The following is a 26,336-nucleotide window of genomic DNA, read 5'->3' as shown; positions in this document are numbered from 1 at the left end:
CTCTTTTGATAACTTTTGGTTGAAAGTCTATTTTATTAGGTATTAGAATGGCTACTTCAGCTTGTTTCTGGGTCCCATTTGCTTGGAAAACTTTTTTCCAGCCCTTTATTCTGAGTAGTGTCTATTTTTCTTGCTGAGGTGCTGTTTCTTGTAAGCAGCAAAATGATACATCCTGTTACATATCCCATCTATGGGCCTGTGTCCTTTTATTGATGAATTAAGTTCATTGATATTGAGAGGTATTATTGATAAATGATTGTTAGTTCCTCATATTTTGATGTTAAAGTTGTTACTGTGGTGTGTGTGTGTGTGTGTGTGTGTGTGTGTGTGTGTGTGTGATTTTCTTCCTTTGGGTTTATTGTAAGATGATAAATTTCTTGTGTTTTCTTGAGTGTAGTTACCCTTCTTGTCTTGGAATTCCCCTTCTAGTATCCTCTATAGGGCTTGATTAGTGTAAAAACATTGTTTAAATTTGGTTTTATCAGGTACTCAGTGGTTAAGACTACTGACTGCTCTTCCAGAAGTCCCAAGGTCCTTTCTCAGCAGCCACATATTGACTCACAACTAGCTAGAATGAAATCTGATGCCCTCTCTGACAGTGCCAGTGTACTTACATAAAATAGTTTTGTTTTGTTTTTTAAAAAAGAATTGGTTTTGTCATGGAATATCTTCATTTCTCCATCTATGGTGATTGAGAGTTTTGCTGGATATTGTAGTCACATCTGTCATGTGGGGTCTCTTAGAATCGGCAAGATATCTGTCCAAGATCTTCTGGCTTTTAGAGTCTCTGTCAAGAAGTCAGGTGTAATTTTGATGGGTCTGTTACTTGGCCTTCCTTACAGCTTTTTACTTATTACTATATAATTGTTGTATACATTAAATGTTTTGATTAGTATCTGGTCCAATCTATTTAATGTTCTGTAAGCACCTTGTATGCTTATAGACATCTCTTTCTTTAGGTTAGAAAAGTTTTCTTCTATGATTTTGTTGAAGATGATTTCTGGCCCTTTGTGTTGGGAATCTTAACCCTCTTCGGTTCTTATTATTCTTCAGTTTAGTCATTTCAAAGTGTCCCACATTTCTTGGATGTTTTGAGTTAGGAAAATTTTACATTTGGCATTTCCTTTAACTGATGTATCAATTTCTTCTATAGTATCTTCTATGCCTGAGATTCTTTCTTCAATCTCTTGTATTTGGTTATGATGCTTGCATTTATAGTTTCTGTCCTGTTTCCCAGGTTTTCCATCTCCAAGATTGCCTCCATTTGTATTTTCTTTATTGCTTCTATTTCTATTTTTAGCACTTGGATCATTTTATTCATTTCCTTCACCCGTTTGATTTTATTTTCCTATATTTCCTTACAAGATTTATTTGTTTCATCTTTAAGTGCTTCTATCTGTTTGTTTGTGTTTTCCTATATTTCTTTAAGGAATTTATTTATCTCCTCTTTAAAGGCCTCTAGCATCTTCAGGAGTTGGAGTTTGAAGTCACTATTTTCTTCTTTAGGCATGTTAGGACACCCAGGGCTTGCTGTAGTAAGAGAGTTGGGTTCTAGTGGTGCCATATCACATTAGCTTCTGATGATTAGCTCTGGTGCTTGCCTTTTGCCATCTGCTTGTCTCTAGTGTTATCTGGCCTGTGTGTTCCAGGTTGGAGCAGGCTTCCTGGGAGGTAGGTGGAGCTCTGTGTCCAGTGTTTGATCAGGCCTCCTTGAGGCAGGCAGAGCTCTCTGTCTTGGGTAAGAGCAGACCTCCCGGGATGCAGGCAGACTTGTAGGGTGTGGCAAAGTGTGCCAATTCCCTATTTTTTTATATAGCATCTAGCAAAGAACATTTCGTACTGAATTATCACAAAGCTCCACCATTAACCATTCTAAATCACAGTCCCCTGGAACAGTATTAGATTTACAGTCTTCCGAATTACTAAACTCCCAGTTATTTAGCTACTATTCGTTTTCTTTCTTTTTTTTTGTGGTTATCTTCCATATTTTATTTTATTTTATTTTATTTTTATTATTATTAACTTGAGTATTTCTTATATACATTTCGAGTGTTATTCCCTTTCCCAGTTTCCGGGCAAACATCCCCCTCCCCCCTCCCCTTTCTTATCGGTGTTCCCCTCACCACCCTCCCCCCATTGTCCCCCTCCCCCCAACTATTCGTTTTCTAAGTGGGTTCTGAAAAAAGACAATTGTTCTCCTAGTACTTTTGTTTCCAAGTGAGTCTTTCAACTCACCTTTTTCTGTCTGTAGATGACTTGATTTGTTTGGGGTCTTGAATAAACAGAATCAATACTATTGGGATGTGCTTCTAAGGAATTCCAAACAATATGCTTCTTGTCACCGTGACTCTTCTCCAAGAGCTCAACAAAATGGTGCATTTAACAGTTCCACCAATGTGTGCAGTGGTAAACGAATGACTAATAAGTGACTAGATAGTCAATGAAAACATTCAAGTGAACATGTTTCAGGAATAAATAAATAGCCATTAAGAGCTTAGTAGTGACTGCCATACATATTAACCCATAGTTGAAAAAAATATAGAGGTTTGGCAGGACATACCAATGGACACATTATTAATGGCTGTTCTTTTAAAACTAGATGTTTATTCAGCAACATAAATAGGAACTAAATCCAAAGAGGAAGTCACTCAGTTTCTGGCAATAGTTATACTAACCTCAAAATAATCAAAGGATGAAACCAAAAAGCTCTAGTGGATGTCAACAAGCTACCAATTCTGTCTCTTCAATTCCTCTGAACTGTAGATTCTTTAAACATTTTCTACATTTTGAGTGGAGCCAGATCAATTCTCTCCACTCACAGTAATTTCCACTTAATGAGAATTCCAATGAACACACTGAATACAGGACATCATTCCCCTTGCTGTCAATCAATCAGTGTCACTTCATAGTTTTCATTTGCAGTTGTTCTTCTGCCCAGGTGTTACACGGTGTCTTTCCTTAGTGACCCAGATCTTCTTACTGCTACTACCCTGTTTGGCAAGCTCCTCTTTTATCTTCTCATCTCCATCGGACCACGCTTATGTAAGCCTTTCTACTAACTCTTTAATTCCACTTCTTCCTGGTTAAGAACTCTTCAAAGACGGAAAATGACTTATAATACTAAATCATTAATATGGCATTTAGTATATTCAACTTTCAAGTTAGTTTTGTGTGAGAATAAGAAGTGTGATGACAGATCTAATTAAGAAAGAAAATGAAAGAAACAGAAAGACAGAAAGAGAGGAGAGACAGAAAAAGAGAGGGAAATACACACACACACACACACACACACACACACACACACACACACACACACACACATATATATATATATATATATATATATATATATATATATATATATATATATATATGATGGCAGGCAGAGAAATAGACAGACAAGGAGATACAGAGTTATAAAGACAGAGATTTAACTGACTTTCCTGAACTGATGTCAGATTCTTTCCAATGCTGTCTTTGGATGGTATAGTGGTTGAATAATAGTGGCCACCATAGACTCATTTTTTAAATTTAATCTTTCTTTTTTTTTAAAGTGCAGACCATATCCCCATCCTGGTCCACCCTTTGATTGTTCCACATCCCATACCTCCTTCCCCAACCCCTGTCTCCATGAGGATGTCCCCAATCCCCATCCACACTCCCTGGGGCCTCCAGTCTCTTGAGGGTTAGTTGCATCTCTGGCTGAGTCCAGACCCTGCAGTCCTCTGCTGTATATATGTTGGGGCCTCATATCAGCTGCTATATGCTGCTTGGTTGGTGGCTCAGTGTGTGAGAGATCTCAGGATTTCATGTTAAATTGAGAATGCTGGTCTACTTATAGGGTCATCTTCCTCCTCAACTTCTTCCAGCTTTCCCCTAATTCAACCGCAGGGGTTGAATTAGGAAAGTCAGTTAAATCTCTGTCTTTATAACTCTGTATCTCTATGTCTGTCCATTGGTTAGGTGTAAATATCTCCATCTGACTCTTTCAGCTGCTTGTTGGGTCTTTCGGAGGGCAGTCATGATAGGCTCCCTTTTGTGAGCACACCATAGCCACAGTGTCAGGCCTTGTGGATCAGTAGTTGGGATTGTCACTGGCACTCCTTTTCCTTAGCCTCTTCTTCAGTTTTGTTCCTGCAGTTCTTTCAGATGGAAACAATTCTGGGTCAGAGTTTTTCACTATGGGATGGCAAACCCATCCCTCCATTGGATGCCCTGTCTTTCTGCTGGAGGTGGGCTCTAGAAGTTCCCTCTCCCCACTATAGGGCATTTCATCTAAGGCCTATAGATTCTTAAATGTGAATGCTTTGTCACAAAGAAGCAAAACTAGTCTGAGATATAGCCTTGTAATATGTGTGGCCTTGTTGGAAGAAGTGTGTCACTTGAAGTAGACTTTGAGATTTCAAGAATCACAGCCAGGTCCAGTGGCTCTCTTCTCTTCCTGAAGTAGTGGACATACAACTCTCAACTACCCCTCTAGCACCATGACTCCTGCATGCTACCATACTTTCTGCCATGATAGCAATGCACTAACATTCTGAACCTATAAGAAAACCCCAATTAAATGCAATCCTTTATAAGAATTGCTGTACTCATGGCTTCTCTTTGTTCTTAGGCTTCAAGAAAACTGGGACAAGTCTCATTCAGTACCCATGACTTCTCCCAGCATTTCTCACCCTGCCTCCCTACCCTAAACCTCTCCAGCCCAGGGGTTGAGCTTCTACTTCTGTTCCCCTCAATATAAGTCAGCATATTTTGTCTATGTGCTCTCTTGGTCTCTTGGCTCCTGGTTCCTCTTGTTTCCCCTACTTTCTCTCTCTCTTCTCATGCCCCAGTTTTGTCTGCAAGCCATGTTCCAGTCTGGACTATTTCAGATGCCTCTAGCTATTCTTTCTGTGATATCTATAACAAAACCTTTCCTCAACCATTACCTTAGAGCAGGCATGACCTCATTTTATTCATTCACAGCAATAAAAACCTAAGACAGATGGTTTTTGCCTACAAAGACTTCTTGTGCAGCAAAACTTTGCCAAAGAGATAAAATGCATATTAGTGGGTCCTACAGCAGATTTCAGCCTTGCACCACTTCCAGGAGCCACAGTGTCTTTTAAACTCATGGTAAATGAAGTCCATGCAAACCCAATCATCTTGCCTGAACCAGCCCCAACTCCCAGACAGAAGAGCCTTGGCTTCCCTCAATTCTGTACCTTCAGAGACTGAAATTAAATTAGCCTAACCAGGTTCAAAAAGGTTGAAAGTAGGAAAGATGGCTAAAAACTCTGTTGATATTAAAAAATTAAGTGAGACTTAGCAGCATGGCTCAGTAGGAAAAAGGTGCTTGTAGCCAAGACTGAATAACTGAGTTTGATGTACAGGTCACAAATGATCAAAGGAAAGGACAGGTTCTCAAAAACCTTTCTCTAATCTACATATCACTGCCACACTAAATATATAAATAAATGTAAAGAAAACACAATGGAAATGTAATAAGTGATTGATTTTTTTTATAAATCTTTCAGATTAACCACAAGGTGCCCAATGAAACTTGAGTTCAATCTTTACCAATCCTACAACAGATAGAGGGCTTATATCCAAAATATACAAAGAACTCAAGAAGTTAGATGGCAGGGAGACAAATAACCCTATTAAAAATGGGGTTCAGACTCCTCCATTGTTGGTGGGGTTGCAAACTGGTACAACCATTCTGGAAATCAGTCTGGAGGATGCTCAGAAAATTGGACATTGAACTGCCTGAGGATCCAGCTATACCTCTCTTGGGCATATACCCAAAAGATGCCCCAACATATAAAAAAGACACGTGCTGCACTATGTTCATTGCAGCCTTATTTATAATAGCCAGAAGCTGGAAAGAACCCAGATGCCCTTCAACAGAGGAATGGATACAGAAAATGTGGTACATCGACACAATGGAATATTACTCAGCTATCAAAAACAACGGCTTTATGAAATTCGTAGGCAAATGGTTGGAACTGGAAAACATCATCCTGAGTGAGCTAACCCAATCACAGAAAGACATACATGGTATGCACTCATTGATAAGTGGCTATTAGCCCAAATGCTTGAATTACCCTAGATGCCTAGAACAAATGAAACTCAAGACGGATGTTCAAAACGTGAATGCTTCACTCCTTCTTCAAAAGGGGAACAAGAATACCCTTGGCAGGGAAGAGAGAGGCAAAGATTAAAACAGAGACTGAAGGAACACCCATTCAGAGCCTGCCCCACATGTGGCCCATACATATACAGCCACCCAATTAGACAAGATGGATGAAGCAAAGAAGTGCAGACCGACAGGAGCCGGATGTAGATCGCTCCTGAGAGACACAGCCAGAATACAGCAAATACAGAGGCGAATACCAGCAGCATACCACTGAACTGAGAATAGAACCCCCGTTGAAGGAATCAGAGAAAGAACTGGAAGAGCTTGAAGGGGCTCAAGACCCCATATGTACAACAATGCCAAGCAACCAGAGCTTCCAGGGACTAAGCCACTAACTAAAGACTATGCATGGACTGACCCTGGACTCTGACCTCATAGGTAGCAATGAATATCCTAGTAAGAGCACCAGTGGAAGGGGAAGCCCTGGGTCCTGCTAAGACTGAACCCCCAGTGAACTAGACTGGTGGGGGGAGGGCGGCAATGGGGGGAGGGTTGGGAGGGGAACACCCATAAGGAAGGGGAGGGGGGAGGGGGATGTTTGCCCGGATACCGGGAAAGGGAATAACACTCGAAATGTATATAAAAAATACTCAAGTTAATAAAAAAAATGGGGTTCAGAGCTAAACAAAGAATTCACAGCTGAGGAATGCTGAATGGCGGAGAAACACCTAAAGAAATGTTCAACATCTTTAGTCATAAGGGAAATGCAAATCAAAACAACCCTGAGATTTCACCTCACACCAGTGAGAATGGCTAAGACCAAAAACTCAGGTGACAGCAAATGCTGCCGAAGATGTGGAGAAAGAGGAACACTCCTCCATTGTTGGTGGGATTGCAGACTGGTACAACCATTCTGGAAACCAGTCTGGAGGTTCCTCAGAAAGTTGGACATTGAACTACCTGAGGACCCAGCTAGACCTCTCTTGGGCATATACCCAAAAGACTCCCCAACATATAACAAAGACACATGCTCCACTATGTTCATAACAGCCTTATTTATAATAGCCAGAAGCTGGAAAGAACCCAGATGCCCTTCAACAGAGGAATGGATACAGAAAATGTGGTACATCTACACAATGGAATATTACTCAGCTATCAAAAACAATGACTTTATAAAATTCATAGGCAAATGGATGGAACTGGAAAATATCATCCTGAGTGAGGTAACCCAATCACAGAAAAACACACATGGTATGCACTCATTGATAAGTGGTTATTAGCCCAAATGCTTGAATTGCCCTAGATGCACAGAACACATGAAACTCAAGAGGGATGACCAAAATGCGAATGCTTCACTCTTTCTTTAAAAGGGGAACAAGAATATCCTTGGCAGGGAATAAGGAGGCAAAGATTAAAACAGAGGCAGAAGGAACACCCATTCAGAGCCTGCCCCACATGTGGCCCATACATATACAGCCACCAAACTAGATAAGATGGATGAAGCAAAGAAGTGCAGGCAGACAGGAACCGGATGTAGATCTCTCCTGAGAGACACGGCCAGAATACAGCAAATACAGAGGCGAATGCCGTCATTAAACCACTGAACTGAGAACGGGACCCTCGTTGAAAGAATCAGAGAAAGGACTGGAAGAGCTTCAAGGGGCTCGAGACCCCATATGAACAACAGTGCCAACCAACCAGAGCTTCCAGGACTAAGCCACTACCCAAAGACTATACATGGACTGACCCTGGGCTCCAACTATATACGCGGCAATGGATAGCCTAGTAAGAGCACCAGTGGAAGGGGAAGCCCTTGGTCCTGCCAAGACTGAATCCCCAGTGAATGTGATTGTTGGGGGGAGGGTGGTAATTGGGGAGGATGGGGAGGGGAACACCCATATAGAAGGGGAGGGGAGGGGTCAAGGGGATGTTGGCCCAGAAACCGGGAAGGGAATCACAATTGAAATGTAAATAAGAAATGGTCAAGTTAATAAAGATGAAAAAAATAAAAAATAAAATAAAAAAACCTTCATAGTACAAGCATCCCCAGTGTCACATGAATATGTTTATGTTAAAATAATTTCCTCTTTTTATGTAATCAAACATGACCAGGTATTCTGTATTATTACATGCAAAATTTTAACACCTCAGTTAACACCGTTTAAAACACCCTTGTTTTAAATTTTTTGATTGTTATTTAGTTAGCTGTTTTTTCTCTCAAGAAGTATCCAGTATAGATGTTACATAGACTATAATGTGTTTCAATAATTTGATTGAAGTTCAGCATATACACTGTGCTCAAGAAAAGTTGAAGATAATTTCATTTCTGTTCCCAGATTTAATAAGTATCACAAAATCTGAAAAAAATATAATTTCAATGTCCATGAACAGTTAATTCATAGACATACAATGAGCAAAGATTCCATTTCCTCACTGTTGAGAGCATGAAGCTACCCAGTTTTTCCCCAAGACTTGGCACATGGGACATTTACATGACATCCAAGTAATTCCCAAACTGAAGATGTATATAGTTGTAGGGACACTAAGACATATCTTTTTACAGTTTTCATTGAGAAGCAATGAGTAAGGAAACTCTTACATGAGATTTTTTTCTCCCCTTGATACCTTTCTCCAGTTATTTAAGGTACATAAATGATAGCACACCCAGAAATGTAAATACCCCTAAAGAAATACCCTTTATTGTAGGGAACAAACAGAACCAGAAGATATAAGGCAGAGTTATATATGGATAGCTGTGCCTATGATCGTGGTTATAATTCTAGAAAACACTATTCTTCGACTTGTGATCAGCCCCTTGGCCCTGTTCATTACCTCCTCCCCCGCCCCTCCCCCCCCATAGTAGCATTCAGTTCATTGCTTTGGTTACTCTTCCTAGGATGGGTCATGCAATATTCTAAGGCATGGCAAAGAAAAACTAGTAAGTCTGTTTTGAGGAAACTCCTTGTAGAGAGACATAGTTGGATTCATTCAGACTTCAGTGCTCCCCAAGTGTATAGCTACATTGCTGATACATTGCTGATAGTAATCAACTCTAGGAGAAATAAAGTTAAAAATTAAATCTCATGTGAGGGTATAATTGAGAGTGGGAGGAAATTTTTAGCCCTTCATCCGTTATTTTTACTTTGCATGGATTCTCCATCAAATGACAAAGGTCCAGAAAGCAAGAATTTTACTTGTAGTCAATACCATTAGAGCTATTTTGCTACAAATCAGTCACTAAATTAAAATGATGTGCATGAGTGAACCAAGGAACGCTTAGTCCAACATCCGGGTTAGTTCATTTTACTGCAAATTAGATTTGAGAAAATGGGCTGAGAAGGGTTGGTCTGAAGCTATTGAGGTCCTAACTCAGGATGGCATACTGTTCTCTGCGGGTTTTTCCACAGTGGTCATATCATCATTGCAAGAGTTCCTTTTTAGGGAATAATTAAAGAAAGCCTTGAAAATATTATTCCATTTCTTAAATATCACTCCTAACATTATCTTGACTAGTATCATTATTTTTTGATGCTGAAATACATTTTTCTCTTTTGCTTATTTAACAATATACAAATAAAAGCCACTGCAAGTGGTAACATTATTAGATATGGTTATTAATACCTGGTTTAATTTTACCACTATCATTTTAAGGTATTCTATTCTATACATGTGAACAGTAATTCCAGAAGTGCTATCACGCAAATGGCTGTTACTCTCTGTGGAGGCCCATTCATCACTAGTCTTATAAATAGGTCTTGAGTCTATTTCTGAACTGTTAATGATAGCTTTGAAAAAATAGTCTGATTTGCCTCTTGATAGCATGTATTTTCAATGGTAAGAAAAAGAAAACTCTGGAAATGTTAATTCTCTGAAAAAAATCAGAGAATATTGAAGTCAAACACTTAACTCTACCATATGAGATGGAGTCAGGTGTGTTTATTAACTAGGTTCATGTTCCCAAAGGTCAATGGAATGCTCAGTTTGTTCAGTGTTGCTATTTATGCATAGTGCCTGTGAATAGATATTGTATTAGCAGTTGGCAAATTATCTTTCTAGCTTCATTATTACTTTACTTCTCGTTTAAGGACTATTCATTATCTACTTGATAAGAATGTCCAGTCACATAAGCAAATTAAACTGATGAGTTAACTAGAATAAGTCCTCACATTGCTTTAGTAATGAAGTAGTCTCTAAAACTCCAAATCTCAAACCTTCAAAATTCCAACCCCTGCTAAAAAAAAAAACAAAAAAAAAAAAAAAACAAAAAACAAAACAAAACAAAAAAAAAACCCAATGAAGTTATGCAGGAAACAACCACACTGCACAGGTTTGCACTGTTATAAGAGGTGTGTGTTCGTGAAGATTGGTGGAGACCCTGAGATCAAGTTTAAGTTTCCTCTTTCTGTCTAGAGCAGTGTGAGCGGAGAGACAACCTGTTCCAGTGTGATTTAGTTTTCTACTTTGTGAAGTAAAACTATGACTGAAAGTCAGCAACTATTGAAAAGATATTCAATAATTTGTATAAATTGTCTGACTTTTGTGGTTTTCTCCAAATGATAAAAGTTGCTGAAATACCTTAATCATTGTAACTTTTTACCATAACCACTTTACTGAAATTAATTGTAATAATTAAACATAGTTGCTGTGTGATATACCCATTCAAAGTATATGTCTTGGTAGTAGAGAATATGTTGCCAAGGACAAACATGTAAGCAAATACCCAAACATTGTGTGTAACTATTGTTACAGTTTAGATTACTCTTCCCAGATATGCTAGGTTTGTCCCCTGCCTGTATGGTGAACTGTGTATAAGGCCTCAAGAGAAGATTGTAGATGATGGGAGGTCTACCCAGAGAGGATCAAAAAATGATGGTCCTTTTATATTCCTACTATATAGTCTTGCTCTGCCAGGCACACCAATCACATGAAATCATGAGGGATGATCTCTAAAACCATTGACTGCAATAACACTTTTCTTTCTTAAATTAGGTTACTCAAATTATTTCTTAGAGTACTTGAGAGTCATCAGTTGAAAGTCGAAGGAATAGAAAACACTTAAATGCCAAACTCACTGACGGACAGGTAACTAAAATGTGGTATAACAATAAAGTGGAGCTTCATACAGCAAGAGAAAGCAACAAGATGTTGATGTGTGTGAACAACCATTCTTCGTCTTTCACAAGCAGAGTTAAAGGAGCTGGGTTCAGAAGATGTCCTAAGTCCACGGAGATGAGAAATGCAATTGGCAGCCTGAAACACATAGAGAAGAGCCTAGTCCCCCTCAGGAGCTGTACAGGAGCTTAGCTGTAGCTAAGGCTCCACTGCCCATGGAACCAGGGCTTTGTCGGGAGAACATAAAATATAATATTTCAGCCAAATGTCATCAGTATTTATCTCAAAGTATCCTACATAATTATAAAATATTTTAGTCATTGTCATTAAAAATATAATACAGTAAAATCACACTTAGACTGAAGAAATTTACTTAAATAAATATTTACAACAGTATAATATAATGTAATATATATAAACAAATATTTATAGTAAGTTTTAATATTCAAATAAAGTCCTAGCTCGTATATAGAATTACACATTATTTAAAGGATGAATTTTAATATTCACTTCAAAAATCCATTTTAAAATCTATCTTCAACAAAGCAAGTCAGGGAATTCAAAATCCATGCCAAAAAATGGCCATTTCTTAACATTTAAAAAATATTTGAAAACAGGGTAGAGAGATAGCCTTGAGGTTAAGGGTACCTGATGCATTTCTAGAGGATGAGTTCATTTCCCAGCATCCGTACCAGGCAGCTTATAGTCCTCTTGGATCCAACTATATATTCTAGATTCCCTAGGCACATATGCATGTGCATACACTACCATAAAAATTAAAAATATCATCCAAATAACTTTAATCCCAACACTCAGGAGGCAGAGGCAGAGGATCTCGGTATGTTTGAGGCCAAGTTGAGGCCAACTACAAAGCTAGTCCCAGGAAATCCAGGACTGTTACATAGAGAAAGCATGTCTTGAAAAACCAACCAACCAACCAACCAACCAACCAAATAAATAAATAAATAAATAAATAAATAAATAAATAAATATTTTATGTAAATTGAGAAATCAATACACTTTTAGCAAAACCTTGTTTTTCAATCATGCAGACATCTCAAATATACTTGTGTGAAAATCAAATCCTAATGTGCTTCTTTGGGTTCCAAAAGATCATACCTTGCATATTTTTTTATTACACTACAGATTTGATTACCCTCCAACTGTTCCACATCCCATATCTCCTCCCTGCCCTGCTCCATCTCCACTAGGGTGTCCCCACCCCACCCACCCGACCAGACCTCTAAACTCCCTGGGACCTCCAGTCTCTTGAGGGTTAGGTGCATCTTCTCTGATTAAACCCAGACTAGGGAGTCCTCTGCTGTATCTGTGTTGTTGGCCTCATATCAGCTGGTGCATGCTGCCTTGTTGGTGCTCCAGTGTTGAAAGATCTCAGGGGTCCAGGTTAATTCAGACTGCTGATCTTCCTACAGGTTGGCCTTCCTCCTTAGCTTCCTCCAGCTTTCCCCTAATTCAACAACAGGGGTCAGTATCTTCCGTCATTGATTGGGTACAAATATCTGCATATGATTCTTTTAGCTGCTTGTTATGTCTTTTGGAGAGCAGTCATGATAGGTCCCATTTTGTGAGTGATCTATAGCCTCAGTAATGGTGTCAGGTCGTGGGTCCTCCCCTTGAGCTGGAACACACTTTAGATCTGCTGCTGAACCTTCTTTTCCTCATTCTCGTCTCCATTTCCATCCCTTCAGTTCTTTCAGACAGGAACAAATATGGACCAGAGTTTTGAGTGTAGAATAGCAACCCCATCCCTCACTTGATGCCTTGTCTTTCTGCTGGGGGTGGGCTCTACAAGTTCCTTCTCCCCACTGTAGGGCATTTCATCTAGGTACATCTCTTTGAGTCCTGAAAGCCTCTCACCTCCCAGGTCTCTGGTACATTCTGAAGGGTCCTCTCAACCTCCTGCCTCCTGAGGTTGCCTGTTTCCATTCTTTCTGCTGGTCCTCAGGGATTCAGTCCCCCCCCCAATACCAGATCAAGTTCCCCTCTCCCCAACCCCATCCCCTTTCCCTCTCCTGTCTCTACCTCCCTCCCTCCCTCTCTCTGTCCCTCTATCCATCCATCCCTCCGTCACTCCCCCCTTGTGGTTGCTTTCTTTTCTCTCCCAAGTGGGACTGAGGCATCCTGACTTGGGCCCTTCAGCTTGTTGACCTTTCTGAGTTCTGTGGACTCTATCTTGGGAATTCTGTTCGTTCTTTCTTTCTTCCTTCCTTTCTTTCTTTCTTTCTTTCTTTCTTTCTCTCTCTCTCTCTCTCTCTCTCTTTCTCTCTTTCTTTCTTTTCTTTTCTTTTTTCTTTTTTTTGCTAATATCCACTTATTAGTAAGTACGTACCTTGCATGTCCTTTTGGGTCTGAGTTACCTCACTCAGGGTGATATTTTCTAGTTCTATCCATTTATCTGAAAAACTCAGGATGTCCTCATTCTTAATAGCTGAGTAGTATTCCATTCTGTAAATGAACCCACATTTTTTCTGTATCCATTCTTCTGTCCTGGGACATCTGGGTTGTTTCCACCTTTCATCTTTAAATAAAAATGTTTCCAAATATTGAATGAGTCAATTCATTTCACTAGAAACTTCTTTTCATACCCCTAGGCCATTTCCCTTCTCAATTAACAAAGCATGGAAACACCTGGAAGCCTTGGTAAATCCCTAAACCCACCTGCTGAGTCAGAATTTCTACTATGTAGGGAGGAAAATCTCTAGCTCTTTAAGCAAACATTGTTTTACACTCTTGCTCATGAACTCTTTGTGTTTGATGTTCCCATTTCACATCTGAGCTAAGATCTCAGTGAGGGACTTTTCTCTACTAAGAAATAACCATTCATGAGTAATCAGATGCAATATTTAAACTTTCACTAAAGTCACTGGGAAGAAAAACTTCCCACAACACATCTCTAAAGAGGTTGATTTTCAACAAGATGGCTGGTAGGAAGGAGAATCACTATGAAATAGTAGACAAAGTATGAGTTGAGAGATTTCATTCAAAATCATCTTTGGCCAATTTCCTAATTGTATACCTCTTCTTTCAGGTTTCACAAAAGAACAGGATTGATTGAATGTGTGCCTCTGTGTGTGTGTGTGTGTGTGTGTGTGTGTGTGTGTGTGTGTGTGTGTGTGTACAAACATAGGATGTTTTCTTTCTCATGTTTGTTTGTGTGTTTTAAAAAGGAAATTAGAAAATATTCTATAATGTTATGAAAAGAAGTGTATTAGATTAACTTACATGACAGGGGTTATAGGCTACCATCGTCATCTGTATACTGGAGAGGAAAAGGGCCTCTGGATGCTTATCCTGTGAACCTGAATGCTTGTTCAATACCAGCATGATACTGAAATCCAGGAATTCTCCATGGATAGTCCTTATTAGAGAACCAAGAAACTGTGTCCTGACATCATCAGAGGATATGACATCATCAGAGAATGTGACATCATCAGAGAAAGTTGGCAACAATGGCTACAGACATATCCATGCAGGGTCTAGGGGCAGGAGAGTTAAGCAGGCAGGCAAACTGATGTTTCTCAGACCACTTTGTATCCAGGCTATTATTTAGAAGGTGCCACTTGCTTTGAAAGTGTGTCTTTAAAAAAAAAAAGAAAGTGTGTCTTGCCCTTTCAATTAATCATCTTTAGAAATGTCTCTGGTATTATGGGAGCAGGACATCCCATAAGCCTAAATCCTGTCTAGGCAGCAGGAAAAACTAAGCATCATAAGCAATTAACTTCCACAGGTTCAGTGTTCAAGTTTTGTAAGTAGGTTAAGCGATGTACCTCTGTGATAAGGTTCTTCTAGACATGAAAGTCATTCATCCAATAAATACTTTTAGATCACCTATTATAGTCTAGGCAGTATTACAGATACTTAGAATAAAATCAAACCAAAAGTATAAAAGTGGTTGATGTTTCCATTCCCATTTTACATCATTGTAACACAGAAAATCTTATAATAAGTGAAGTGTGTACAGCATATTAAATGTCAGTTGTAGGAGAGGAAAAACTCCAGCCAGGTAAAAGTAAGCATGCTCTGTTGACAAAAGTATTAACAAGGTGTCTTTGAGAGCCAAAGCAGAAGACATAAGCAAATACTATAATAAAGGACAAAAAAATAGCTTATCTTCAGCTTGGTATGGAACAGTACTCCTGTCACTTCAATATACCATTGATTCCAGGAAAAAGCAGCAACCAGAAGACCACTGTGTGAACAAAACACTCTGAAGGATGAACTGGGGAGGTTCTACTTTCTGGTTTGGTTTGGTGAAAAGTCATTTCAAGGTGAGACACATACATTTCATATAATGCTCCTCCTGTGTTTTATCAGTCAGTGAGTGCTCCATGCTCAGAGTCATCCTCTGGTATTTCTATAGAGAACAAGAAGAAATCTTGAACATTCACAGACCCAGGCTCCCTACTCCTACACACTGTCACCACTGCCTCTGTTGACACTGAGGTTCTAGCATCAAGATACCATTAGTATAAAAAATTTACACATTTTAGTGAGCTGATGCCTAATGACTGCTGTGTTGCTGCTCTGGCTATGAACTGTGAGAGATTCTCCATGAAACAGAGCATCATGTGGCTTTCCTCTCTCTTTTAAGACACTGAGAAGAAGAGCTGAAAAAAGCAAAAACTTGATAGTATAATCAGAGTGACTTGAATTGTCACTAACAGGCCTGAGTGTATACCTTAAAAATACATAGACATTTGAATAATTGAAGTTTCTTCCAGAAATTTGGATATGATGGGCCTAGACAGGGCCTGGAATCTGGTGGTCTCAGAATATGTTACTCTTCTAGCAAGGCAGGTTGCTCAGAATAAAATTCAAAGTCAAGGAATACCAGTGGCAGAAGTCAACTTGAACTTGTTAAATGTTAATGATCTATGTAAGTAATACTCAAGAATTGGGATGTGTACAGCATTTTTTTTTGCAAAATTCTAGGAGAAAAACTAAGATTGGGAGGATACCTTGATTGCATGGAAATGCAGTAATGATACTAATATAAATTATTCTGTAAATATCTTAAATAACTCCAATTATTGCCTTGCATGTATTTCATCATCCTGTTTTGTTCTTATTAAAGGAGTAAAAGTTGAGTACAATATTTCTGGAGATACTTCCTCAAAACAGATGAATAGAATAATACCGTTTCTCTTCAAGACATCTGTGTTCTGATCTTGGCGAGCTGTGAGTAAAATATGTCATCTTTTATCTCATGGATGCAATTTGGTTACAAATATGAAGATGTCAAACTTGAGAATCCTAAAAGGTAAAACGAGAATGATAGAATCAGAGTCATGAATGTTAGACTTTGAGAACAGAAAGAAACTAAGACAGTGGTGGTTTCTGCTTTCTGGGGGCGAAAATGACAAGGAAACAGATTCTCCACTGAAGCCTTTGAAAAGTGCACTCCTGAATATTCTTAAATCTGGACTCACTCAGTCTCACTCAGTTCAATGAGTGTGCCTTCTCCCAGAACTTCTTCCCATCCTATTTCCTGGCTCCCAGCTCCCTTATATAAATCTCTTCCTCCCAAAGGCTAGGCTTGAGGTTAGGTATGGTGATTCCCCCAGAAGTTGAGGATAGTTTTCCTTTTCCTGTGTTTTTTGTTATTCCAAATGAATTTGCACATTTCTCTTTCTAACTCTGTGAAGAATTGACTTAGGATTGTGGTGGGATTACATTGTGTCTGTAGATTGATTTTGACAAGATGGCCATTTTTACTATATTAATCCTGCCAATCCATGAGCATGGGACATCTTTCAATCTTCCAAGATCTTCAATTTCTTTCTTCAGAGACTTGAAGTTCTTGTCATACAGACCTTTCACTTGCTTGGTTAGAGTTACACCGAGGTCTTTTATATTATTTGTGACTATTGTGAAGGGTGTTGTTTCCCTAATTTCTTTCTCAGCCTCCTTATCCTTTGAGTAGAGGAAGGCTACTGACTTGTTTCAGTTAATTTTTTATCCATCCACTTTAATGAAGTTATCAGGTTTAGAAGTTCTCTGGTGGAATTGTTGGGGTCACTTAAGAATACTGTCATCTACAAATAGTGATATTTTGACTTCTTCCTTTGCAATTTATGCAACTACTCTAGAAATCAGTTTGAAGGTTCCTCAGAAAATTGGACATAGTACTACCTGAAGACTCGACTATACCACTACTGGGCATATACCCAAAAAATGCTCCAACATATATCAAGGACACAAGCTCCACTATGTTCATAGCAGCCTTATTTATATAGCCAGAAGCTGGAAAGAACCCAGATGTCCTTCAATAGAGGAATGGGTAAAGAAAATGTGGTATATCTACACAATGGAGTACTACTCAGCTATTGAAAACAATGACTTCATGAAATTCAAAGGCAGATGGATGGAACTCGAAAATATCCTGAGTGAGGTAACCCAATTACAAAAGAATATACTTGGTATGCACTCACTAATAAGCTAATATTAGCCCAAATCTCAAAATACCCAAGATACAATTCACAAACCACATGAAGCTCAAGAAGCAAGACCAAAGTGTGGATGCTTCGGACCTTAGAATACTCAATGGAGGAAATATAGAGAAAAAGTGTGGAGCAGAATCTGAAGGAAAGGTCATCTAGAGACTGTCCCACTTGGGAGATTCATCCCATATACAGACACCTAACCCAGACAGTATTGCAGATGCAAAAAAGTGCATGCTGACAGGAGCCTGATATAGCTGTCTCCTGAGAGATTTTGCCAGAGCATGCATGACTAATACAGAGACGAATGCTCACAGCCAACCTTTGGACTGAGAACGGGGTCCCCAGTGGAGGAGTTAAAGACCGATGTAGCTGAAGGGGTTTGCAACCCTATAGAAAAAACAACAATATCAACCAACCAGACCTTCCCAGAGCTCCTAGAGACTAAACCACCATCCCAAGAGTATTCAGAGATGAACCTATGACTCCAGCTGCATATGTAGGAGAGGATAGCAGTGTCAGGCATCAATGGGAGGAGAGGCCCTTGGTCCTGTCAAGACTTGATGCCCCAGTGCAGGCGAATGTCAGGGTGAGGAGCTGGGAGAAAGTGGATGTGTGGGTAAGGGAACAGGCTCATAAAAGCAGGGGGAGGGGAGATGGAATGGTGGGTTTCTGGAGGGGAAACTGGGAAAGGGATAACATTTAAAATGTAAGTTTAAAAATCCAATAAAAGAGAGGAAAAAATAAATAGACTGGGTTTCACTCTCTTCCTAGTCTTTGTAGACAGTCTCAAAGTATGGTTTCAATGGCACTATTCAGTTCAGAACGTACCAGGAAACAAATACTGAGTGGCGACCTTAGATTTTCAGTCCATGCTGATCTCATATAGGTATTCAGTGTTCTCAGAGCTCAATAGTCCTGTTCTTGAACTTGGTTGTAGAGTAGAATTCCATGAAGAGATTTCAAATATGTTACTGCTTAAGCTCTAATTCAAACACTTAAATCAGTAACTTAGACTGTTAGATAGGGCAACTTCTATTTAATGGTTTCTCTATCCTAAGCAAATCATCTCTTGCTAAAATATGCAAGGTCTGTGCTATAATCACACAACCAGGTGATGCCAACAATCAGCTGAATGGCAGAGTGATATAATGTCTGTTTCTTTGCTCTGAAATTCCTTGGTTTGCCAGAATTCCAGCAAGAATTTTGCCAGGAAGCTTGTATTAAAAGAAGAGAGGTATTATTGCATTTAACAGGAATTGTGTCATGCCTAGAAAATAACATTCATCCTCACATGCATCCTACAATATGCAATCTATTATTTCATAGAGACTTCTATAAGATGACCTGAGCACCTTTAAAGGTTGAGAATCATAGCAAACTCCCCAAGGCATTGAGAATGACTTGATTTCCCCTAATCAGTTGGAAACCCAAGGTTCTAAACTCCTGTAAAAAGATGTGAAGATCCACATTAAAACATGTTTTTTTAAAAAAAATTTTAAGATAAAAAGATTTAGTAAATAAAGAGCATTTTATTAGAGTTAGTAAGCTTAAGATAAAATTAAAAATAGGTACCACAGGGGAATTCATTGGGAAAATAATGTATTTAGTGAAGTATTCCTGATTGTTTTTATTTACACAGTAAAAACAATTTTTTTGATGCTGCAAGGATCCAGCCAATAATTGGACTGTAGGATAAATGAAGTCTAAATGCTATTTGTAAAGAAGGAAAGCATTAAATCCTGGCCTGTTAGGAGTGAGACCATAGTCATTCCAGAGAAGGTGAACAGACTAAGGGAAGATACAGAAGAGTGAGGAATGAACAAGATAGATTGATCAGGACCTGCATTCTTCCTTTCTATTGGCTCTTAGAGACAAGTAACAGGATTGTATTAATGCATTGTGAAGTCTTACCTTTCTAAGAGGAGAAGAAACAGTCATGGCTGAGGTGAGTTCAAGAGAACAAGGCCCTGAGGGCTGGCCAATTGGATCTAAGAGCAACCCAGATGAAACACAGTAATAACTCGGGTCACCAAGTGGAAAGTAGATTTTAATAGTGTAGACTGTATACATCTGCCAAGCTCTAAATATAAAGTTTGTGTGTGTCTTTTATCTGAGAACCAAATGATCAATTGGGCCAGGATTAAATTAATTTCTACAACATCTATAGTCAAGAATACCAGCTTTGCAATGAACTATGTAGCTGAACTCAGAAAGGACTCATTGGACAAGAATGTTCATCTTAACTTCCTGTTTTCTTCTTTAAAAAATGTGTTCTGATTTTCATGCTGTATAAAAAATCCACACTTTGTACACACCGTATCATTCTCCACTTGTCAGTATCATTTCCTTTGGCTATTGGGGTTATTATCAAGGACGATCAATGCTTGTACAGATTTCTCTGGAAGCAGAGGAAGATGGTGTTTGTTTTCACCTCAAAGGCAAAACAGCAAAGACTCGGGCCCTATCTAAACTTTTCCTCATGTAAGTCAGATTTTTGATCAGTGTTGAACTTTCACAATCTGATACAAACGAGAAGACATAGGAGCCGGCGAGTTGTTCTCCCTGCTTACTCATCTCAGCTATTCCATTGCCAGTCTGCCTTAGCAGGACATAAGTACCATTTCCCCTCATGCTGGAGACTTTGACAATTGGTCTGTTGGTCAACTGATGCTTTTAATGATGTGTGATTCTCTAATATGTGAAATAACACCAGTAATCGGATGTAGAATCAACACAGTATTAGAAAGGTCTAAGTAAGTAAAGATTATGTGTGCATTATTTTTGTTGGCATTAGCTTATTAGGTGCTTGTAATAGGCACTTCCATGAAGTGTACTGCAGGCACAATGGGAATTCTTAGATTTTTGTGTACTGCAGACATAATGAGAAGGCTTGCTACATCACAGATGGCTCTGCTACGCTCCAAGAATATCTAATTCGGCTCTGAGTCTGATTGTTTCCATTTACGTTTGTAGTGTGTTTCTAAGCCATGCATAAGCTTTTTACCTGGATACTGAAGCCACAGCTATTGACCTGGCATTACTGCTCTAACCATGGCTTCGAATCTCCTTGTTAAAGACAGTGTGCCCCTCTCTCAGTTCACAGGTCATAAACATACAGGCCCATACTTATACTTATGGTTCTTACTGGAAATTTCTCATAGCCTCTGTGAATAATTTTACCCAAGGTTATAGAATTTAGTGAAAATATACAGTAAATAACTGCAGGGCAATTTTGCCAGTCGTGAGCAACATCGACAAATTACGATGTTCTACTAGGACACAGTGCAGAAACCTCCTCGTTTGTTGCATCGCTAAGAAAATACCCTTTGGTCCATGCATCCATCAAGAAGGTGGAATGGGAAGGCCATGACTCAGTTTTGGATAATTTGGTATATTTTCAGCTTTGACTACCCAACATCTCTATATACCCGTGCTATGTGTTCTACAGTAGCTGGCGCTCCGTTAAAAAGACTCTTCTGATGCAAATGGAAGGTAGCACAAATGGTCTATGTGATGTCAACAGTAGAGTACCTTTGCAGGAACCAAACACAAAACGAAATCCCTTCTAAGGAATTTATGGGACTATCCTACCCTGGCACTTTCTGGCACTGGGGAAGCAGTCAAGGTAAGATGGCACAGAAAAAGTGCCTGCATGATGAGCTGTAGGATTTACATGTGCATACAACTCACAGCCTTGTGGCTTGTCCTTGCCACTCCAGGCAGTGAAGCCCTCTGACTCATTAGAGTTACAGAAAGTGAGAGAAGTTGCAGTCTCTCAAATAAAAAGAAATACGCTTGGTACATGTATGGTATGTGAAGGGAAAAAATCATCTGAAAAACCAAATTCAGGATGCACAGATGAATTCACATCCAACTGGTATTTTCTGCAAGTCACTTATCTGTAAAGGTATTTTAAAAAAGAATATTTGATACAGTGCCTAATACTTAATTACAAGTAAGTGAAATTTGATAGTAGAAATAAACTATCATAAGAAAAAGCACAACCATATAAAAAATTATAAAGTTAAAAATAAAGACAGTTCCCTCTTAGGAGTCCTGTATTAAGTATCAGTCAAATATTAAGTTTATCAGTCATATAAGGAAATGCTTTACTTAGAAACTATTATCTTGGCATTATTATCATTAGCTTTTTATTTATTTATTTATTTATTTATTCTTCTAACATCCTGACCATGTTTGTCCTCTTTCCTCCACTCCTTCCAGTGCTCTCTCCACTTCCCCTTTCCCCCAGACCCACTCTTCCTTCATTTCCCTTCAGAAAAGAGCAAACTTCACAGGGATATCAACCAAACATAGCGTAACAAGTTACAATAAGACTAGGCACAAACCCTCATATCAAGGCTGGACTAGGCAACCTAGTGGAAGTAATAGGGTCCCAAGAGCAGGCAAAAGAGTCAGCAACAACCCCACTCCAACTGCTGGGAGTCTCATAAGAGCACCAAGCTACACAACCATGACATAGACACAGAGGACCTAGTGCAGACCCACGTAGGCTCTGTGACTTTTCACTTCAGTCTCTGTGAGGCCCCATGAGTCCTGCTTAGTTAATAGCCTTTGGGTTGTGTTCTCCTGGTGTCTTCAAATGAATCCTCTGGTTCCTACGATACTTCCTTCCCATCTTTCTCAGGTTTCTCTGGCTCCTAATGTTTGGCCTGTGGGTCTCTGTATATGTTCCCATCAGTTGCTGAAGGGAGCCTCTCTGATAATGATTGGGTTAGGCATTGATCTATGTGTATTACAGTTTATGCATCTACACATGTGTTTTTTGCAGATAAGATGATGTGCCAAGTCTGCAGATATAAAAGCAAAGTAAACTGACATGCACTAGAATTGGTGTTTGCTGCACTATGGGACAATGTATAACCCCAGAATTTACTTGATCCCAACTAACTAATGAGAGTGGAATGAACTATACTGGAACTATTGCTTAGAAACTTCATAATTATTTGGCAGCAGGCAATGTTTGTAAATATCCATTATTGTTATTTCTTCATGTATTTTTACAAAGCTTGGAAACCTGAATTAGCTTCATTCAACAGATTGGACAGATTTCACTCACGTACAAGCACAATAATAAAAAGCATAGAACTTAAGCTTTAAGACTGAGACCTCACATTGTCTACCAAAGCACCTGGATGACCATTTTGAAAAGCAGCTACAAATTGTTCAACAAGCCTGAGGAAATGCATTCACAGGACTATGAGAAATTGGAATCAGTAGGCAGACAGTGGTGGCTCATGCCTTTAATCCCAGCACTCAGCAAGCAGGGAGATCATAGAGTTCTAGGTCATCATAATCTACAAAATGAGTTCTGGGATAGCCCGGGCTACACTGAGAGACCCTGTCTTGAAAAACAGAAAGAGAAAGAGAGGAGAGAGGAGAGAGGAGAGAGAGACAGAGAGAGAGAGAGAGAGAGAGAGAGAGAGAGAGAGAGAGAGAGAGAGGGGAGAGAGAGAGAATAGATTGAAATCAGCAAGGAAAGGCAAATTTAAATATTACACATCTATACAGTACCTACTGTAATCGTGTGTGTGTGTGTGTGTGTGTGTGTGTTTGTGTGTACTTCATAGTAGTCTCATTGTATCCTTCTTTTCAAAGGAGAAAACTGAGAAACTGAGGCAACAAGAAGAAATAGAACAGGATACAAGGTCCAGGAATTGTACTGCTGAGGCTCTGGACTACAGAGTTTTTAAACTCTCCTTTGGAAGGCCAAGAAATTATAATATATATGACTTCAAAATGGACAAGCTGATCAGAATTCCTTACGCGATCTCTACCACAATGAGAAAAAACATTTCCTCTCTTAAATGAAATATCGTTTACATCTTATGCCTGGCCACTCTCCCAGTCTTATTTTACTTCATTTTAAGACAGATAATTTCTTCAAATGTCAATGTGTGAAGTGTCCCAGACTGTATCATGAAGATACAGTTAGAATCACTGCTTTCATGTTTCCACTCTATTTTGTATATACATATGTGTAATTATCATTTACTATGATATAAATGTACTTTCCATATATGTATCAATTTTTGTTATATTCTAGTGCCCTTCATATTTATGACATATATAAGACAGCTTACAATTACTTGCAAAATACACTATTGAATGTTAAGTTACATTTTTTATTATTTTTATCAGTGATAAAACAAAACCCAAATCAAACTGCATCAAAGGATAAAACATAAATGTGACTTTTGTTTTCACTCAAAAATGGATGGTAGCCATCATTTTCCAGCCCATTGCTTCCTCGGACATGTTGACTTTAACATTAGACTAATTTCCCTAAGTAATCACAGTATGGCAGGTTATAATTTACAGAGTTATAAAAAAAAATCCACTCTTGTAAACAGGAAAGAATGCTAGTTTCTCCCAAGCGAACTAACAGTATTCCTACCTTTTTTTCTGATAAGATTGAAATAGCTAGGCAAAAGTAAAAAAGTATTTTACACATATCAACTTAAGCATAGTTGAAGTACCCAGCCTTATCCTGAGTATGTATGCAAGAAATGAGAATTAGCTAATGCTATAATTCTCAACCCAGGACTGTTAGCAAATTCTTTCTACCTCAGTCATGTGTTTAATGGATGAATGGATGGATTTTATTCTCTGTCATTGTCTCAGTCTACCTGAGACTCTAATTTATATTGAACACAACTTTATATTTAAAGATCTGGTAGTTAGCATGTCAAAAGATTCAGAATGGGCACCTTGCAAAAACCTTCCAGCTTATATTATGCCATGGTAGGAGGAGGAAGAATCAAGAATGACAGACATAAAGAAGGTGAGAAATAGCAAGGAGTGAGTTCTTAATAGTATCACAGTGACAATTCAATTTTAACCTTTGTAATACTCAATAGTGGAGTAGTGTGACATTCTGCCCACATTTTAAAATTGTCTGTTATAGCAATAACTAACAGGCAGTCTGGTGTTGTGGTCTCATTATAATTCTCCCATTCTTGTGCAGCTCAGTAAAATACAGAAAGTCTCAAGAGCCTTCACTTCACTGACAATCTCACAATGCCCTTAAAAACTGGGCCAAGGATTCCTCTCCAAATCAGAAGATCCAATTTTCCCAAGGGGTGTCTGGGATAGACAGGAAATTGTTATTAACCAAATGACTCACATGCTGAATCACAAAACAAGAACCATTTGGGGAAAGGTCGCCCCTCTTGGCTGCAACTGCAGAATGTGTTTCCAGTTAAGTAGACACCCTGAGGCCCCAGTAAGAAGCCAAGACTGACCAACATCATCTTAGCAACGTCGCTGATGCTTAAATTGGGAATGGCTCATAACTCAAGCACTCCTACACCATTTGGAGTTTTACATCTTTGAAATTCCCAAGGAAATGTCCTCTGGAAAATACCAGACAGAAATTAGGAAACTTCCTAGGTGCCAGGAACCCAAATTAGCATGTATGTTTCAAGGGAAGGCTTGTGAATCTCCAGGAAGAGTTCAATTCCCAGATAGGTTCCACAACCAGTCACTTCATTTCTTTTCTACTTCAGAGCGATTTACATATTATTTTCTCACTGCCCTCTATACAAGCATTTATTTGCATCATTATTGAAATATTCGGATGTCTAGAATGATAAACCAGTGTGTAGCTCCATAAAAGATAAAACCTGGAAGATTAAGGTGAGGGATGAGTAGTATTTTTCACCATGATATGCCACCCTAAGATCCAGTAAGTGTTCGGCATCTTTCCTTTTGAACATATCCACTAGGAATCCTCAGATATTATCTCCCAGGACATTATTTCTACCATTCATTCATTTATATTCTCATTTATAGAACACATGTATATTGAATTTTATGTGCACGCATTCACATGATGATATATCATGAGCCAACTGACTTGGCTTTGAACCTCAAAGAATTATGTCTCATGTCTCGAGTCTTGGTCCTTCCCATACTAGCTCTGTGTGAAAGCACTTCCCTCCTCACTAAGTATGAGAAGGGAGCTGACAGGGCAGAGATCTAATTGACATAGGCATCTCTGGTGTTATCTCCACTTCTTTAACTGCCCTCTGGACTAGGACCAACTTTCAAAGAGTCAATGTTCCCTTGACCTTGACTGTTGACATCTCAATACAGAGGCTATCTCTGCCATTTTCCCTGTAGTTCGTTGGTTCTTTGGTTCGATGCTAGAAAGCACTCCAAAGTTAATCAAGTGCCTTACCACAGAGCCACTAACCACAGCCCAGTAGCTGTTAAACTGCATAGTAAATTACATACTCGACTGTAGCAGTAAGAAAGGAGATAAAATTACTTGCAACTAGCAACAATCTTCCTATTCTCTGCTCAATTAACATCCCTGGATAGAAAGTGCCCTAACTCAGAGTTCTCTCTCTGACAAACTGAATAGTCTGAATACACTTTAATTCATGCTATTGGCACTGAAGTTCAATCATTGCTTTCACTTAAAATTACACCTTTTAGAAAACCCAATTATTTTAACCATGTGGCAGGTAACTCACACAGTTACCTTTGAGCCCCAAACAGTAAATCTAATGATTCTTTTTGTCAGTGTCATTTACACCCAATTAAATGGGTATTCTCAATACTTAAGCATGAGTGTCTACTAGACTGATAAAGAAAGATTCATGAGTTATCCA

The 26,336-nt window shown here is 38.9% G+C and overlaps 1 long non-coding RNA gene across 1 annotated transcript in view; it reads left to right on the top strand.

Moving 5' to 3' along the window:
- The window catches only part of LOC134479730 (uncharacterized), a 300,591-nt gene extending 282,159 nt beyond the window's left edge, over positions 1-18,432 (top strand). The window contains exons 4-6 of the long non-coding RNA XR_015625520.1: positions 15,420-15,522; positions 16,329-16,432; positions 17,344-18,432. This is a non-coding gene — a long non-coding RNA (uncharacterized LOC134479730). The remainder of the gene's footprint in view (positions 1-15,419; positions 15,523-16,328; positions 16,433-17,343) is intronic.
- Positions 18,433-26,336: the final 7,904 nt, after the last annotated feature.

Source organism: Rattus norvegicus, chromosome 7 (assembly GCF_021556685.1).
Source record: "Rattus norvegicus strain SHRSP/BbbUtx chromosome 7, alternate assembly SHRSP_T2T, whole genome shotgun sequence".
NCBI lineage: Eukaryota > Metazoa > Chordata > Mammalia > Rodentia > Muridae > Rattus > Rattus norvegicus.
The sequence above is the reverse complement of the archived record's forward strand: the minus strand, read 5'-3'. Positions and strand labels throughout refer to the sequence as shown.